We start from the raw sequence: 20,009 nt of genomic DNA on the forward strand, positions 1-20,009 counted from the left end.
TTTAATTTACTAGAGGAAATATATTAAGTCAACAAAAATTGCATATGATTATGATATGACATAGTTTATTTGTATTTTGCTACAATTTACGTAGTTATGAATCAAAATATTAGTTAGGATATCAAACGTGTTATGGAAAAACGATACATTACAAAAATAAAATCTAAAACATGTATCAGTTACTTTATTGCTGGGATTGGACTTTAGTACTTGATCAGAAACAATATTGTTAAAAAAAGTCATTAACAACAATTTTTTCATCCTTAAAAAGGAGTTTATTTTAAACTGTTTATTGAACTACTCGCATGTAAGCATTATAAAACACTATTCAGTAAAAAATTAAGTGACGATAATTTTGTCTTATTCTATTGAAAAAAAAACTGTAACTTATTTTGACACGGTTTTTATATATTAAGTCACTCAAAGCACAAACGTTAACGTAATTTTTACCAACGAGTTATATATTTTTAAATGTACACAAAACTTATTTTTTCAGTTATTTACAATGTAAAGATTTGAAAATGCCGAAGACCACTGTTCCACACGAACAAAAATTCTTACTTTTGTTATTTTTATTATAACCACAATTTACTGTATTGCTAAAAGCTGCTAGAATTTCATCTGCTAAGGGTTATTAAAAACAAATATTTAAACAGACACAACTATATATAACACAAATACATTTTAGAGTAGAGGTAAGCAACGAATGCCCCACCTCCCCCAAAGGAATTCTCTGGCCCTCAACGTATTTATTTAGATCAAAAACAACATGTGCAAATAAAACAAAGATTGTGATAGTTAATATTTTGAAATGTGCTCAAAGATATATTTTTACTACATAGTAGAGCTTATTTAATTGTTGATTGACACCGTTGTTACTTTTAAAGGGTTTTTGTTTCGACTGTTACAGCAGAATTTTTAAAAACTACGCAGACCGAGAAAGACTTTTTTATGGTGAGTCTAGCCCATTGACTAGAAAATTTGCCCCGCCCTTGTACGAAGAATAGCAAATAATTTAAAAACTTTTAAAAGTTTTGGTGTGGTAAGTGACTGAAATAGAAAATATGCAGTTAGGAAAACACATTAAAAACAAGTTCTGAGTTCCTTTTCTCTTGCCAATACAAAACAAACTAGAATTTTTTTAAAACTATTAAAAAGAGCTTTGAAAGGTTGATGAGAAAAAATTAATAAAAGATAACAAAGATAAAGTCAAGGGTTTTTTAAATTTTTTCTATAAAATTTATGTGTTTAGGTGCTTTCTTTGGAAAGCACTTTATAAAGTTTATTATTCAACAAAAACCTTGTTCAGCATGTAATAATAAGCACGATACTTAGTTAAAAAAATATCTAGTTTCTAATTAACTAAGTTTAACACATCTTTAAAGAAAGTGAAACAGAAAATAAAAATACTTCTTAAAAATCGATATTAGTAAGTTTCATAGACTTTTACCAGAGTTAAAAATACAAGCTTTAATCATTTTCTTCATTTAATAAACTTATTTCTTAAGATATTAGTAATAAGCTTGTAATTAATTCTACTTTAATGATACTTTATTAAACAACTAAAGATCTCGTTTTAGTTCTTTAAAGGAGTGAAATATTGTTTTGGTAATTAAATTCTAAAACTTGAAGTGATAAGCTACTAACTAAAGTAGAAACTAGTTAAGATGAAAATGCTTAAGGAAAACATATTAAATAATAGCTAAAAGCAAGATTATAATTCCGCTTTTTAAATAAAACAAATAGATACTCAACTTCAGTAAATGTTATAGGATATAAAATTTTATTATAAGAAAAGTAGAAAACTATCAAAACGTTCGAATTGAATTAAAAATATTTGTACTGATGTTCTCTTTGAGTGAAACTTTGATTGCAAAACAATTTCTTACAAGAAAGCATAAAGGAGTTTTACTAAAACATGTAAAACTTTTTCTGTACTGTCATAAGCTTTTTAAGCAAAAATATTTTAGCGCATAACTAATCTTTGAAAATAACATTTTTTTTTCTTGCAAGTTACTTCATACAAAGTACATTAATCTTCTTATTGAGTACATATTTTGAAAACAGCCCAAAAATGCATACTAACAAGGAAATGCGTACCTAAAAAATACCAGTCTAGATAAAAAATTGTATTTTGAACACAAAGATTTTGGCTCTAAAGCACTCTACAAAACGTGCATACCTAAAAAAAACAAACTTAAGATAAAGATTAATTATTCGTACATCCTAATTAACTGTTTATTGATGGATCTTGAAAGTATTAATGAGATGTTCAGTAAAATTAATTTTCTATCTTAAGTTACAAAAAGATATGTATACAATATTAATACATTTCTAAAATTTATACAATACATAGTTTGATATAATAGTACATACATTAATGGTAAAAAGTAATGTCATCAACAAATTAAATTTTCATATAACAATTTTGTTTCCTATTATTACGTAAGAAAAAGTTATTCACGCATCTGAGTCTTTCTAAAAATGAAATTTTTTTAATAAATCCAAACTCTACTCTAGTTAACTATAAGTAGTTAAAATGCCAAAAAAAAATAGTAATTATTCTGACAGTTCTACCAGCTACAGCAGTAGTTACAACTATAGCACCAGTGACACCTATAGTAGTAGTAGTAGTAGTGTCACTGCCAGCAACGGTTTTACAGAAGTCAAATCTCGTCGAGGAAAAGTGATAATATGCAAATGGGTAACGATCATAACTTTGGCCGTGTCGTTATTTTTTGGAGCATCTGTGCCGACGGCAATATTGTTCATATTCAGCGGGAACAGTTAGTTTGAATTTTACTAGAAGACAACTATAAGCTTATGGTTGAAGTTAAAGCACTACAATGTATTAAAATGAAAAAAATAGTTATGTTTAAAAGTTGCAAGTATTTTTATGGTACTCGAAAGACAATTAGATATATAAATGTTAATTTTCAAATAAGAGTAAAGCTATTTAAAAATGGAAAAAAAAAACTAGTTTTTGTAAAACAGATGTACTAGTTTTAGTTTCAAAGCTATTTATTAGATACTTTATTTTAGCAATTATAATCTAATGTAAGAGTTTAAAGCTTTTTTCTAAGATAAAGCTTTAAACACAAAAAATAAAGAAGCTGTTTAAATTAAATTTTAAAAACGATATAATTGACTGTTGTAAAGATAGAAAAACTTTCAACAAACTTAATAAAAAAATAAGTTATGAAATATTTGTTTAGATGTGCAAAGATGTTTTACTGTATACATTTTTACTATCTTTCAATAAATCTAACTAAAGCTTATATACCTTGTTACTTCATGTATAAAAAACTCTTGTCTAAACAATTAAAGTGTTTAAAACAAATAATACATAATCTCAGTATAAAAGTATACTATTGATTATAAATCTTTGAAAATAAAAATTTAATTTTGTGTAAAACTGTTAAGATAAAAATAAACACTATGCTTATTTCATAAAGCTATAGATAAAAAGAACTTGTGCTTAAAAAGATTTTTTTGATAAACTTCATACGTTTTTAGAAAGTCTCAAAAAACTAAAAAAAATTGTTTTTTATTAAAAGATTCAGCCTGCGAAGAGCCAACCTTTGAAAACTATGCTGTTTCGGGTATCAAAATAAAAGAAGGAAAGTTTTTAAGGCTAGCTTGCAAACCAGGGTATTTTGTATACACTAAAGACATGGAAAGAAAATGTACGAACATGTCTTTGGAACCTGACTTCAAAACAAGCCCAGCAGAATGTTTAACGGGTTTAAAGTTAACTGTTTTGATAACATTATATATAATTTTCATAAGAATCCGTAGAATTGTGTTTTTTTATAGAAGTAAATCTTTTGAATTGCAACAAAGCTATACATAAGAAAAATATTTTTCAATGATGCAACTTTATTAGTTTATAAGCATAATGTGAAACTTTCATAATTCACAATTTTGAAATGTAAAACTAAATAGCTTTCGTATAAGGCTCATTTTAAGTTAATTTTGCATTTAAGACTGTAGTTTGTGCATATTTAGAACAACTAAACAAAGTAATTTTTAACTGAAACACATTGTGATAGAATATTTTGCAAAGTAATAATGACGTAACATAAAAAAACGTAGGTATCTTTATTTCAGTTTGAGTAAATCAAAATAAAAAATTGTTAGGAACCATTGAAAAACCACTGTCTCAGTTTTTTACAAAACACTAACATTGAAAAGATCTTTCGTTTATAAAATAAACATTATTAGTTCTGTAGAAAACATAAAAGTATACTAGCAACTAGAGATTTGTGCAAATAAATCAAACTTTGTTTAACAAGAACTAACCAAAAAATTTCAAACCAATGATTTAAATCTACAGTTTAAAAAAGTCTTGATTACAGAAGAAGGAAAAGAACTGGAATTTTTAGATATCTTACATAAAAAAAAGCTCTGAAATAAACGGGTTTAAAACAGTAAACCACATTAAACCCACAGCAAAATCAGCAAAACTTTTAAATGGCAATATTTACCACCCAACACATGTTTTTAGAGGTATTATTTTATCAGAAGCTAACAGACTTAAAAAAATAAATAAAAAAACAGAAGATTATGAAAATGCATTAATTAACTTAAAAATTAAATGTAGTAGATCAAATTTTAGTAAAGTGTTGAAAAATAACACCTTTAATGAATATAAGATGAAGTACGTAGTAAAGGTATAACAAAAAATAAAAACAATCAAAACAAAGTGAAAAAGTGACTTGGGCAACCAGCTTTTAACAATTTATAAACTTTAACAAAAAAGAACAACGTAAAAGTACACAACTATTAAGATTAACTTATAAGATACCAAAAACACTGACAAATATATTAATAAACAAAAATAGTTCTACAAAAAGAAAAAAAAAACGAAACAGCTGAATGTGAAAAGTGTGCTTTATGGGGGAATTTTAGAAAATATAATAAAAGTATGATAAGTAATAATAAAACAAACAAAATATGAAAATTAAACAACATTTAAATTGCAAAAATTATTGAGTATATGCAGCTACATGCAGCATAGGCAAATATTTATTACATTGGACAAACTATGAACAGCTTTACTAAGAGGTGGAATGCCCACAGAAATATATGGAAAAATCATAAAACTAAACTAAACCATGAAATAAAAGACTAAGTTGCTCTAGTTATACATTATAAAAAATTTCACAAAGAAAATATGCCAGAACAGATTGAAAATGCATACACCGTCCAGTTTTTAGAAAGCCCTATTAAACTAATTTAGACTATACAGAACTATGGTGGATTAAAAAAACTAAGGCAAAAATTAATTTAAACAGTGTTATTTTAGAATAGTTTTATTAAAAAATTCAAAATGTCATCAAATTTTTTTTTTTATCAAGTACAAAATTAGGAGATTTTTTTAGTTTTTTGTTGTTTTTAATAATAACTTTTTTTTAGTTACAGTAAACAAAAATATTTTAACTAAGTTTAAATTTATCAGTTTCTCAAAAAAAAAATAAAACTTAACTGACTAATCTCAAATATAAGTGTTCTGAAAATCTTGAAGTAAGAGTAGGAAATTCAGTATTTTAGTAAAATTGAAGTGTTTTATAATTTTTTTATTTATTTTAGTTTTATTTAATATATTAATAATGTTTATTTATAAACGAAAGATCTTTTCAATGTTAGTGTTTTGTAAAAAACTGAGACAGTGGTTTTTCAATGGTTCCTTACCATTTTTTATTTTAATTTAGTGAAACTTTCAAAAACTATCCAGTTTTCAAAACTAAAAGGGCCAGACTACCTTCATTCAATAATTTTATGTTAACTTTCGGAATAGTATGAGTTTGTTTATCATGTAAAGGTTGTTTAAAATATTAAAAACGCATCAATAACTTATTACTAATGTTTAAAATCGTAAAATACTTATAATATTGTACCTAATATCAAAACAAAATTTTAATACATTAGTAGTTTTTTTTAACTTAGATTGAATAAAGTTAAAAATGCATGTTTTAGTAAAACTTGGTCTATTACCGTTCAATTCTACAATAACTTGTTTATTTGAAGCAAACTCGTGTAAAATTTATTATGTTTTTATCATTGTATAAGAATTTATTAATATTTGTCTAACTTTGTGAAAAACTGTCTAAGTTAGTAAAAACGTATTTTGATCTAGCTAAGGGTCGTATAACGAGCTCAATCATTTTACTTGGATTTTTTACAAACATTTTTCTAAATAACTACAAGGTAAAACTTTTAAAACAAAAACGTAAATTAATAACACCATTATTTTTTTCGATATAATCTATTTTTGCATAGTTTCTTGTAAGCTGTATTTTTACTTTTGAAATTTTTGAAATTTATTTTAACTTCTAGGATGTCCTGTACCATACTATGCTTATATGATTGGGCCCGACCGAGTAGAAGATGGCGCAAAGTGGACGGCATCTTGCGAAGAGGGTTTTGAAGTTTTCACAGACGTCCCAGTAAGGAAGTGCGTCAAAAACAAGCTGAGCCCGAGCCTTGGGTGGAAGTCTGTGTCGTGTTTGAAAGGTTTTGTAATTGAAATAAAATTTAAATAAGTCATAAAAACGCTAAAAGAATTCCATGTTTTTTTGAAATATTTTCAAGATAGTTTATAGATTACGTCTAAAAATTATGGTTGTGGTCTATTACAAGTATTATTTCACAGTAATGTAGCATTTTTATATCTAAAATTTTTGAGATACGTTGTACATTTCTAACAACTTCTTTTGATGTTTATGCCTTAGTACGTGTCTGGTTAACTTGAAAAAAAAACTGACAATTGGCTGCTACTGTCATTTTAGTATAATTATTAAGCGAAGTTTGTTAAAAAAATATTTGTACTTAATTATATATTTAGCATGCGAGCCGCCCCCTCAAATAGCCAATGGAACAGCCGATGGACCACCTAAACCGGCAGTTGGCACCATTGTTCGTTACACTTGCAATGAAGGGTTCTTCCCGCATGGAAGGAATTACAGAGAGCTTGAGACTAAATGCTTGAAAAGTCAAACTTACTCGAAATACTCTGACCAACTGGCTTCGTGTTATTTTATTAGTTAGACTAGTTCTAAATTACATTATTATATATATTTTTTGATTTACTAGGAAAATTTCTTAAAACATACTTATATAAATCTAAAGCTTTAATTAAATTATAGTACTAACGATATGTCGTTTTTACTGTTTTTTTTGAAATTAATAAAACTTACTTAACTTATCGAAGGTTGCAAGAAGTTTCCTCCCATAAGCAACTTGACATTCAACGAAACTCTGGTTGAAAATTATCACGAAAACCAAACTATAGAGTTCAATTGCGATTCGGGGTTTTTACCTTTTCCTCCAGACGGTATAATCAGATGTGGGCGCGAAGGATGGCTTAAAAATCCCGTTTGCAAACCTGGTGAGTTGCTGCGTTTTACTTTTCTCAAAGCTCTGTTTTTCAATTTTAACATAAAGGTTTGATCATACCGATTCATGCCAAAACCTTTATAAACTTTTATTTTAACTTATATTTGTCTCACGGCAAACGAAAGTCCAGACTTAGGCTCTGTAGACTTTCGCCGATGTTTTTTGACTTAATTAAAACAAACTATTTTAAGTGTTGCTTTAAACTTAATCGGAAGACTTATTTTAAGTTACAAATAATCTTGCAGAATGCAACCCGCCACCGATCATTGTCAACGGAAGACAGTTAGGTCCGAGCCGTCCCGTTCCAAACACTGTAGTGAGTTACACTTGCAACGAAGGGTTTTTCCCTTTTGGAACGAATTCCGAGAACTTAAAAACAAAATGCCTGGAAGACTTGAGTTACACATTAGGGGCAGATGAGCTTGCAACGTGTGTTCCTATCGGTAGTACATTTTTTTGACAATTAAACTTAAAATCATTAAATTTGATCAGCTTAAGTTTTTCAGCTTGCCACAAGTTGAGTGTATTAGAAAATGGGCATTTTTATGAAAAGTTGCTGGATCATTACGCAGAAGGTGAAACTCTTTCATTCATTTGCGAATATGGTTACATCAAAGACCCGTTAAATGGGTTGATTAAATGCGGAAAAGACGGTTGGATTGAAACTCCCAGTTGCACAGCAGGTAACGTTATTGCTTTGTAGTATTAGTAAGCACAGTGCACTGTATTCATTTACTTAATTTTAACGTAATAAAGATTTTTCAACTTTCGAATTTCTAAAAAAGGTTGTACAAATCCCCCAGTAATAGCCAATGGGAGGCGGTTGAGCGATAACCGACCGGTCCCAGGCACCACTCTAAGTTACGAGTGCAACGGAGGATATTTTGCTTTCGGTCCGAACTCGAGAAGTTTACAAACCACGTGCTTGGATGACCGAAGTTACACTTTAGGTGCAGAAGATTTAGCTACGTGCGTTCGAATTGGTTTGTTGATGTTCGCATTAAAATACTTATTTACCTTGTATCGAAAAAAACATAAGATTTGAATACATATACTACAATGACTGATTAATTGCTAATTAATTACTTTCACATTACTCGGTCTTACTATATATATATATTTGTGTGTTTCGTGTTTTTTTATTGTTACTTAAGAAGCTCTGAAGATCCTTTTAGGAGAAACAGTGTCAGCTAAAGTAACAATCGTTGAAAAAAAAAAAAATAAAACTTGAGTATTTATTTCTCTAGAAAAATTTCTTAACAAAATTCGGACCATAATCAAGTAAGTTATATCGTCTTTCATCAGTATTGGCTTATAGCTTATAACTGTTGGTTTATTGACAAAGAAGTTTAAAACTAGATGTTTTTAGGTGACAAAACAAGAAAAGTAGAGCATTAAACGCAAACTGCATTATATTCAATTTATCAGATTGCACAAAGCCTCCTCCGATACCAAACGGAAAGTTCAATGAGACTCTGGCTGAAAATTACCGTCAAGGACAGATTATCAACGGTTTTCATTGCGATCCTGGGTTTTTACCTTCACCTGCTGACAGTTTGCTCGAGTGCGGGTCAGGAGGATGGCTTGAAAATGGAAATTGCAATCTAGGTTTAAAAAATATTTATTTTCCCGAGATAACTTTTAAGTATATATTAAACATAAAATAGTATGGTGTATGATAATCTCCTACTTAATGTAAGTAAATTTATATAGTTTGTTGGGAAGTGCCAAAAGTTGCAAACGCAAAATATTCTGGTGAAAATCGTCCAGTCCCTGATTCAGTTGTATATTACACTTGCAATGGAGGCTACTTTGCTTACGGGCCTAACTTTGACAAGATTCAAACTAAATGTTTAAGCGACCGAAGTTACACTTTAAACGCGGAGGAGCTGTTTCAATGTGTATCTATAGGTGAGTTTTTTACTTTTGTAAGAATAATTAGCATTTTTTATTTTTTAACTGAAATAAAAACTGATTGTTTTACTACTCGTTATAACTTTTAGATTGCAAAGCACCCCCTTTAGTAGCCATGGGACTTTACGCAGCAACCCTCAAAATAAACTACCACAGAGGCGACACTGTGAACTTTAGCTGCCAATCGAGTCTTTTGCCCAGTCCCGCGAATAACTTCATTGAGTGTGGCTCCGATGGTTGGCTGGCAGAAGCAAAATGCTACGAAGGTGAAGTTCAGAGAAAATAACTAATTTTCTGTAAAATTTTTCTTTGTTTTATGTGTAACTCAATGTAAAACTTTACATTTGTTTTTTTTTTCACAGCTTGTCTAGAACCTCCAGTGGTACCGAACTCGAAACGCACCGGTCCGGACCGTCCAGCTGCAGGCGTCGTCATAAGTTACGAATGCAACGAAGGCCATTTCGCTTCCGGTCCGAACCGCATGAACTTGGAAACCGAGTGCTTGAGCAACATAACTTACAGTTTTGAAGCGGACAAGCTGGCTCAGTGCCTTGCTATTGGTCAGTTGATGGACTTTGTAGTTTCGTGTTACCTTATAGTTATTTGGTTTTTATATTTTTTGTGTTTTCAGCTTGCACGACACCTGAACCGATAAATTTCGGAAATTATGACAAAGAGCTGACGGACCACTACGCGCGAGATGAAACAATCACTTTCACTTGCGACCCGGGAAGATTACCGCAACCGTCTGACGGAACACTCTACTGCACAATTGACGGATGGGCGCAGCTGGCTCGTTGTCATATTTGTTAGTGACAACATAAATATCCTACAACATTATTAAGTCATAATGCTAGTTGTTGTTCACCACAGCTTGCCCACCACCTCCCGAGATCGCAAACGGCAGACACAATGGAACTGGGAATCCGACGGATCGCGCGTTGGTCGGATCCGTTTTCGAGTACTCTTGCGTCAGCGAAAGATACTTTGCCTTCGGGGAGTTTTCGGGCAACTTGATCACGGAGTGTTTGGAGGGCGGCGTCTATTCGCATCTGAGCACGAGCCTTGCCACTTGTGCTTTGAAAAGTTCGTCGCTTTGTAAACTTTGCAATGTCTTGATCAGTTTCGAGCGAGCCTAGAAATTTTGTCTTAAAGCATAAATTATGATAGTAACAACGCTTTTAGGTTGCGGCAAACCTTATGACTTAGAAGATGGTGGGTATTACAACAGCAGCCTAAAAGAGTATTATGCCAGGGATGAAGAAGTATCTTTTACTTGCTATCCAGGGTATTACTCAGATCTAGAAACTAAAACTATTATTTGTGGTGACGGTAGATGGAGTTGGTATCCAACTTGTCTTCCCGGCAAGTCTTGTTGCTTTTTATCAGTCTATTTTTAGGTCTTAAATTAAATCATTTGGCTACCGGCTAAACTTAAACTCCGGTTCAAGATATCTTATAAATAAAGTTATTTATCATAATTTCTAAAACTAATGGTTTTATTTAATTCAATAAAGCCCTAAAAAAGTACTTATCGTACTCAGTACTACTATGTTCACTGTAAGTAAGTTGTTAACTTTCTTGTAAGTATAAAAAGTATCACGCAAACTTATTTATGTCCTTGGGTGTAGACAACTTATTTTGCAAACTATTGTTGCGAAGCATTTTTACAAAAAAAAAAGTCGTTTAACTGAAACTATATTTAAAATATTATTTTTACTGTACATTTTTTGCACATATGTACTTACTTCTTATTAACTTTTTTTTATTGCACTTTAAACTTTCTGTTATACTTCCTCTGTTGAGTTTACAGATCCGTAGGTCATACTGAGGAAAAAATAATGCTTTGAATTTCAAGCTAATACTGAACGAGCAGCGTTTTTGAGAAACAACTTTAGGCTTATAAGTCAACGCATCATTTTGCCTCAGTATGATTCATGTACGCCTTTACTCAATATAGAAAACATAAAAAAGCACATACTTAGCTTATCTATAGTTATAAACAATAATACTACTCTCTTGTATTTCACTTTGTTAGCACACAAAACAAGTTTTAAACTAATAAAGAACTTTTTTTAATGTTTCAGTTTTTTAAGAAACGGATCCTAACTTTCGGTAAGGTTTCAATTTTATGCTAATCATTTATGTATAGATAAAAATATAAGTAAGATAATTTAATTAAATTAAAAACGACCGAAATATTTTGTTTTTGAACTTGAAAAATAAGGTGGAATCCCTACGCCTTTAATTTAATAGTAAGCAAAATGGTCTTGTCTACTCGTTTGAACTACTGCGGTAGACTACTATAAAAAGTTATATAAATTTTGAAAAATATTGAACTTTTTTTATTGGAAAATAAAATATATTATAATTAATTAGATTAGGTACACTGAGGGAAGCACATAGCTTATTGTAAATATACATTGCATGGCTTTTCTTAGTCCAAGTTCTTTTATTTAAAGTTGTATTTACAAACTTGTACAAAAATTTAAGATACTAAAACTTTTAAAATGCTGTATCTTATTCAGTTCTTAGTTGTAATTACTTTATTGAATTTTACCTTACAACAAATACAACTCGACAATTTTGCCCATCCTAAAAACTTAAACTGTTCTATCATAGGTTAATAAAAACTTAACAACTTTTAGGTTGCCAAAAACCCGATAACGTTACAAACGGATATTACAGCAGAGAGTTGGAATATGATTATTATCGTCTAAATGATACCGTATCTTTTAGTTGCGAATCCGGATACTTTCCTACAACCGGAGATTACTATATCACGTGTCTTGCACATGGTTGGAAAATTCCATCTTGTGTTTTAGGTAAGCATTAATGCTTAGGGAGCAATTGCAAATTCGTTTTAATAACTGACTGTTAAAAAGCTCTTTTTAAAAACAACTTGTGTAGTTATTCAATTAAAAGTTTTTTTTAGAAAGTTTGCGATATGCTTTTCAACGTTTTTGAAATTGTATTTAGTTTTTTTGCAATTTATTTATCATTTGATATCGGAATTCAAGATTATTTATCTTATTTCATAAACTTTTTTTTACAGCTATGCGTTGTTTTTGAATAGTCTTATAGCTTTACTAACGTTTTAAGTTTTGCTTTACGCTAAGCTGCTTTTTTAGTTTTAAGATTTCAAAAATAAACACATTTGCTTCTTTTCTTTCAGTTTGTTTTAATTATAATGCAAAATTACGTTTTTCAGTTAACTTATTTTTCTTCATTTATCTAATGAAATCTAGTAATATTTACGTTTTTATTGCGAATGTAAACTATAAGTTTTAGTTAAACCACTTTTAGAATATAATACTTAAGTTTAAAATCGACTATTTATACTTCTGTCAATTTAATTAGTTTTGAACATCATTAAAGAGTTTTTACTTTTAGGTTGCAAAAAACCTTCTGTATATAATGTGAATTTCATTAGCCCAAAAGAGTTTTACTTCAGTGGTGAAAAAGTAACTTTTAGCTGCAATCTCGGGTTTTTCCCCGTACCTGAAAATTCAAATATTGTTTGTCGTGAGGGTGGATGGAATGTTTCGCCAAGATGTTTTCAGGGTATAGATAACATTTTATAGATAAAAGCTTACCGTAATCTATTTAAACTTATACATTAAAGTCTCAGTATTATTTATTTAAAAAAATAAACTAAAATATATTGTTATAACTAACGCTTTATTTTTTCAACTACTTTTCTCTTTAACATATCTAAGAAGTCAAAAAAAATATGTTTTTAGGTTGTCGCAAACCTGCTGAAAATCTTACAAACGAAATAATTTATAATGACCACGATTTTTACAACACACATGGTCAATTATTATTCAGTTGTAACCCAGGGTATTTTTCCCCATCCACACCTGAAAATAATAATATAAAAGCAATTGTTTGCGGGTTAAAAGGGTGGGACAGCTTTCCAGATTGTGTTCCAGGTTAAATAATATTTTGTTGATATCAATTATTAAAAACATTTTTCTAAATGCTAAAGTTCTATAGAAAAAGTAAGCTAAGTTTATTAGCTGGTTGCTTTAGCAGTTGCGTGATTTTTGAAGGAATGTTTTGTATTTTATTATAGTAATAACTTTTTTAAATCATTTTAAATTTTAGGTTAGCTTTAGAAAAAAAAACAATTTTTTTAATCTTTTGTTATTTTATTAGGCTATTATTCTATATTAATTGTCCTTATAGAACGAAAACATTTTCATTATGTATAAGATAACTGGTTTATCTAATTTTATTTATTTATTAAAAACTAAAAGTTTGTTTGAAGTTTTTGAATTTTGTTTAAACGACTAAAACAATTTTTATTTATGAAATCTTAAAATACTTATACTCAATGCTAAAGTTTTGGTTTGTTTGTCAAAAAAAAAAGGAAGCTAAATATAGTAGCTGATTGGTATAACAATTAAATTATTTTCTAAGCACTTTTATTGTTGCTAAATTCAAAACTTACAAAACATACTAATTTTTAGGTTGCCCGGACCCTAGATATTTTCTTGACGGAAACTATGATGTCGTACCGAAAGGAGGTTACGACATAAATGAAGAAGTTACTTTCAGTTGCGATCCCGAATTTTCCAAAGCTTCCCCAGAAAATAAAACTATCACTTGCACTGCTGAAGGATGGGATTTTGTTCCACTTTGTAGATATGGTAAAAAAACTTTATTAGTTAAATAATACAATAAGTGTTTTACAAAATCTTCTGTCATCTTTACTTTATTCAAAACTTACAAAACATACTAAATTTTAGAATGCTCGAAACCTTTATCTTTTTATTACGGAAACTATGATGTCGTATTGAAAGGAGGTTACGGTAGAAATGAAGAAGTTACTTTCAGTTGCGACCCCGATTTTTCCAAAGCTCTCCCTGAAAATAAAACTATCACTTGTACTGATGAAGGATGGGATTATTTTCCACATTGTGGAAATGGTAAAATAACATGATTAAATACATTTATTTAAATAACAGATTAAAGTTTTATTGTTTATTACGCTATTTCTTTTAATTAATAACAAACTTATAAAAGTTGTTGTATTCTTGTTTTACGGGATTTAAGCTTTATAAAAAATTATAAGCTATTTTTAGTTACTTTGTTGTGCAGTAAGTTTTTATTTGATGTTTCTGTTAATTTATGTTTTCTTTATGTAGCTTTATTTGTTTCTTTCAATGGCTACTTGTAAAATTTGACGATGACAAATTAAGAAGTGATTAAGTTTATGCAATTTTTCAGTTTTTGAATCGATTAAGACAACTGGAATTTTCGATTAAATTACCGGTTTTTTCTGTATACATTTTATACGACTTATTTTTTAATTTTTTTCTTTTATTTTCGATACATCTAACGAATCATTCATGCCTTGTCTTGAAAAAGCATTATTATTTTCAAGTATAGTTTGTCTCTAACTCATATATTATTACAGAGTTATTATTTGAATGCCAAATCCCTGGAGAAATTAACAACGGATTTTGGATTGACACAAAGCCGAACCACAGAACCAGAATATGGTATATCAATGATGCGGTAATAATTTTTTGCAACTCAGGGTACGTCCCTAAACCGAATAATATTATCTGGTGCCTCCATGGAGAGGTCTGGAGCAGCCTGCCTACTTGTGTTCCAGGTTAAAAACATAATTTTAATGATTAAAATAAAAATAACTTTCTGTATGTTGTTGTTTGTTAAATGAAGAGAGTTTTGTTAGAAAAGATATATTGTTTTTGTTAATTTACTTACACTTATTTAGGCTTTAGAAAAGAAAACAACATTTTTTTAGCCTTTTGTTATTTTGTTAGGCTATTTTTCTACATTAATTGTCCTCTTAAAACGAAAACATTTTCATTTGTTTGAAGTTTTTGATTTTTGTTTACACGACTAAAACAATTTTTATTCTTAAAATCTCAAAATACTGATACTTAATGGTAAAGTTTTGGTTTGTTTGTCGAAAAAAGGAAGCTAAATATAATAGCTGGTTGGTGTAACAATTAAGTTATTTTCTAAGCACTACTATCTTTACTAAATTCAAAACTTACAAAACATACTAATTTTTAGGATGCCTCAGACCTGATAGACTTGATTACTATGGATTTAAGGGAAACTATGATGACGTATTGAAAGGAGATTACGACATAAATGAAGAAGTTACTTTCAGTTGCGATCCCGATTTTTCCAAAGCTTTCCCTGAAAACAAAACTATCACTTGTACTGATGAAGGATGGGATTATATTCCACTTTGTAGATATAGTAAAAAAAACATTATTAGCAAAATAATACAATAAGTATTTTACAAAGTTTTCTATAATCTTTACTTAATTCAAAACTTACAAAACTTACTAATTTTTAGCTTGCCCGGGACCTGAACATTTTCTTAACGGATACTTTGATGTCGAATTGGAAGGAGGTTACGGTAGAAATGAAGAAGTTACTTTCGGTTGCCATTTCGATTTTTACAAAGCTTTCCCTGAAAACACAACTATCACTTGTACTGCTGAAGGATGGGATTATGATCCACTTTGTAGATATGGTAAAAAAAACTTTATTAGTAAAATAAACACAATAATTTTTTTAGTAACATGGCACATTATTTTAATATTTGTTATCTAACTATTTTGACTAAAAACATACTTAATTAATTAACCTTACTTTACAGATGTTTAAGCTTTATTACAACGTATACTTTAAAAAAATATTTTTCATTTAGTTAGCTTTTGTTTGATTTTTCTATCAATTTATTTTTTGTTTATATAAGAAGAACCTAAAAACTAAAACCTAATTCATTGTATTTATTACTACTAAGCTAATAATCATAGTTTGTTGTAAAATTCTTTCGATGACAACCTAAGATACTTGATTATGTTTGGACGTCTTTTAATTTTTGCACAATTATTCTGACAGATGGCTTTTTCGATAAAACTACTGGTCAGACTTGGCAAAAAGCACTCTGTGTAGTGTTAATAAATCCCAGACAGTGGGACTTAAATCATACTTTAATTAATCCTGTTGCCGGGGTTTTTTAAAGATTAAACATAGTGCTTTTTACCAAGTCTGCTGCCGGTACTTGCTGTATAGATTTAGTGTTAAGACTTAGTTTTGTAAACGTTCCATTTATTAATTTTACAATTTGAAAATTCTAACTAGTCATTCTAGCCTCGCAAGGCATAAGCACTAACATGTTCTAGTAAAACTTGTCTCTGACTGATATACTTTTTCACAAATATATTTAGGTTGCTACAACCCTGCAGATATTGCCAACGGATTTTGGATTGATAAACAGGTGGGTATATACCATATCGATCAAAAGCTGTATCTTGGTTGCAACCCTGGCTATGTCCCTAAACCGGAAATTAGCTTCGTCACTTGCCACCCTGAAGGCTGGTACCTTGTGCCTACTTGTGTTCCAGGATAAGGAATGTTTTTCATTGATCAAAAAAAGCGCCTTTTGTTGCATGAAAAGAGCTTTGTTAAAAAACTTTATTTTTCAACTTGTTTGCAGTGTTTTAGGTTTAAAAAAATATTTTCTTAGAATTTTCAAATTTTATTAGGGGGTTTTTCTTGTATATTTATGTTGTATAAAAAAGAAAGTTTTTTAATAAAAGACTGTTCAAAGTATTGTTATTTTTTGTTTAAAACTAGATGCTTGTTAGTACGCTTGATGTATTTTAATTTTTGTATAAGTGAGTATAAAATTTACTTCTTTTCTTTTTTGATGCTTTTAATTTTTGCATTAGATTTATTCTAATTGATGATTTTAAGTTTCTGTTTAGTTAATTTAGTTTTTGTATAAATGACTGTAGTTTTTATCATTTGTGAGGAAGTAGTTCCAATTTTAGGCTTCAGACACAGATTGGCTGATATCAACTATATTGATAAAGAAGCTGCAAGTATTCTGAAAATAGTTTTTTTTTATTGCAGCGCATTTTGTAGTAAATAGAACTGTATATAACAATACAGTGTATATGAGTTATAAAACAAGCTCTTTAGTTTTATCACGTGTTATCTTTGAAAGTATTTGACATAGTTTAAACCAGTGTTTTCACAGTGTTCACCTAAGTAGTGTGCTTATGAATGTTATAGTGCACAAAATAAAGTTAGTAAAGTGAAAAGTTTGTTTTCAACTGGCGTTTGATTTGTCTTTTTCTGTTAGAAAAAACTAACTATAACGAAAACAATCAGTTTACAAATTATTTATACATTAACTAATCAACATAGAAAATAAAGTAGGGCATTTAGATAAGAATATATACTTTTATAGTCTAGTGAGCACAGTACTTATTTTTCTGTAATTTAATGAGCACAGCTTTTTAATAAGTAGAAGATCACTGGTCTAAGCTGTAACTAAAAAGAAATAAAATTCAATATAAAAAAGTTTCACAATACTCATTTAACATCTTTATTTTGTTCTTGTTTAGTTTTTTAGTTTAATATTTTTAATTTCCAATAATTTAGTAGTTAATATAAAAGTGTAGCGTATAAAAAATTATTTTCATATTTTTAAGGTTAATTCTGCACTTTAAAAAATAATAATAGTCATAAATTTGTTTTCAAATTACTAAAAAACTGTTTAAAAGACTACATTTATAGCGTAATATTAAAAAATACGTTTATACTTGATAACTTATAAACATCTATACCTATTCATCTATATCCTGAAGGGTGATGTCTTGTGCCTACTTGTTTTTCAGAATAAGGAATGAGAATGGTCAAAACAAGCGCCTGAATGGCTTCTGTGGCGCTGCTTTTTGTTGCATGAAAACAGCTTTGTTAAAAAACTAGTTGGCTTTGAAAGTTTGTTTGCAGTGGTTGAGGTTAAAAAAAATTATTTTTATTTCCTTATTTTGATAGTTTTTTTTCATAACAAACAATGCTTTATTAAAAAGACAGCTTTTTCTTATTTAATAGATGGTTGATTTATGTTCATTTAATTATAGTTTATAGTATTATTAAGTTTTATTTAAACTAGATACTAATACTTTTGTTTAAATAATTTTTATCTGCAATCGGTAAGAAAAATTTACCAGAACCTTCCATATAATAATTTGGTGAATTAAAAATCTTTCTTAAAAGATAAAACTCTTCAGTCATGGCCAGCATCAGACAATCCTCAAATAGAGTTGCGATTCCAATTGAGGCGCGGTAGAATATAACTCATGTGAGAATCATCATACCGCAGTCATCATTTGATAATCTTACTGGTCTACTACTTGAGTAGACGCAGGTAAGGATCACCCATACTGAAGAGTGGTGATAATTGTCAACTGTCTATTAATATTTTATTGCATGCAAGTAATAATTTGCTTGTGACGTCATACTACACTAGGACGTTTCGCTTCATCGCACGCGAACATGAAAGAGAATTAATGTACAGTAGGGTTTGTGTTTTATAAAAAATTAAGCTTTTGTTTAATCCTTTTAGTATGCTGCAAAATATTCTATATAACGACTTATTAGAATTTAAATTTTTAAAGCAAATTATATTTAAAAGTATTGTTTTAAATTTAATAAAGTTATCATCTTAGTTTATTTTTAAAAATTAAATGTTTATATTTTGAGTGTATAACTAAATAGTTAAACTAGTAAAATCAACAAACTTTTTCCTTATAACCACTAACATTAAAAAAAAAAACTTAGATCAGCTACATTTTTTTTTTATTAGTTTTCTTTTAATTATAATTATGTAAAAGTTTGTTCAATATGTGCCCTTTGCCCTAACAATCGATTTTAAATAAAGAACATGAAATGTACATACATGTAATATTACAGCAAGCTTTTCAGCTAATAAAATAATTAGTACTTTAATTTCGTTTTTTAGTATGTTAATTTTTTTACAAGCTTTAGTTTCGTGTTTTATTGTAGTTCAATGATAAATCATATTTTTCTATGTTTAGTTTTAGAATATTAATTATGCTACTAGTATACTATTTCTGTTTTTTGTGTATATGTAAAGAAAAAGATAGTATTCACATCTCTTTTGTAAAGTCATTTTAGAATTTGTCATTTTCTTTGAAAGTATTAAACAAATTACGACGCGTTAAAAGTTTTATAACTTAAAAATTTATCAAAAACCATTAAATTTACGCCGGTCGTTTAAAAAAAATGATAACAAATTTTTTAAAGTAAAACACAAATAAGTGTACAACCAGAAAAAAAAACGAACAAGTGTTACAAAAACCAAGTTTAAAATCTTATTCAACATAAAAAAATACTACTAAGTAATGTATTTTAACTATCGCTAGTCATACTTACAAGTTAAGTATTTATGTAACAAAATATACTAGAAGATATAAGTTTATGATTATTTTTCCTAAGATTTTTTTTTATATTATTACAAGTTCCTTTCGCTTTTACGCAAATTCATCACTTGCATAAAATAAGTTTAGTAATATTGAAAATTATAATTGACAAAAAAGTCTTATAAAACAAAAATCTAATTCTTTACCAATTAAAGCAGCTATAATTATTGAAATGTATTAGTTGTTATAATCCATTAAACAAACACAGTATTTCTGGATAACAAGGTATCGAAGAAAGGTAACAGAAAGTAAGTAATTGATAAAGCTTAAAACTCTTTTTTTTTTGATAACCAAGCTAGTCGTGAACTTAACTAACTTTATACCATTGTAACAAACAGCTAAAAAATATAAATTGTGCGTTATTCTGTTTTTATTAATTTTTATTTATTTTCTTTTGTAAATATT

At 28.7% G+C, this 20,009-nt stretch overlaps 1 non-coding gene across 1 annotated transcript; it reads right to left on the reverse strand.

Annotated features, from left to right (window-relative positions):
* Positions 1 to 18,403: 18,403 nt before the first annotated feature.
* Positions 18,404 to 18,552, reverse strand: LOC145845304 (U8 small nucleolar RNA). The gene has a single exon (XR_014370347.1). It is a non-coding gene; the product is annotated as a U8 small nucleolar RNA (small nucleolar RNA).
* Between the last annotated feature and the right edge of the window lie 1,457 nt (positions 18,553 to 20,009).

The sequence above is a fragment of the Thalia democratica genome, chromosome 9 (genome assembly GCF_965202585.1).
Source record: "Thalia democratica chromosome 9, ktThaDemo2.hap1.1, whole genome shotgun sequence".
Classification (NCBI taxonomy): Eukaryota; Metazoa; Chordata; class Thaliacea; order Salpida; family Salpidae; genus Thalia; species Thalia democratica.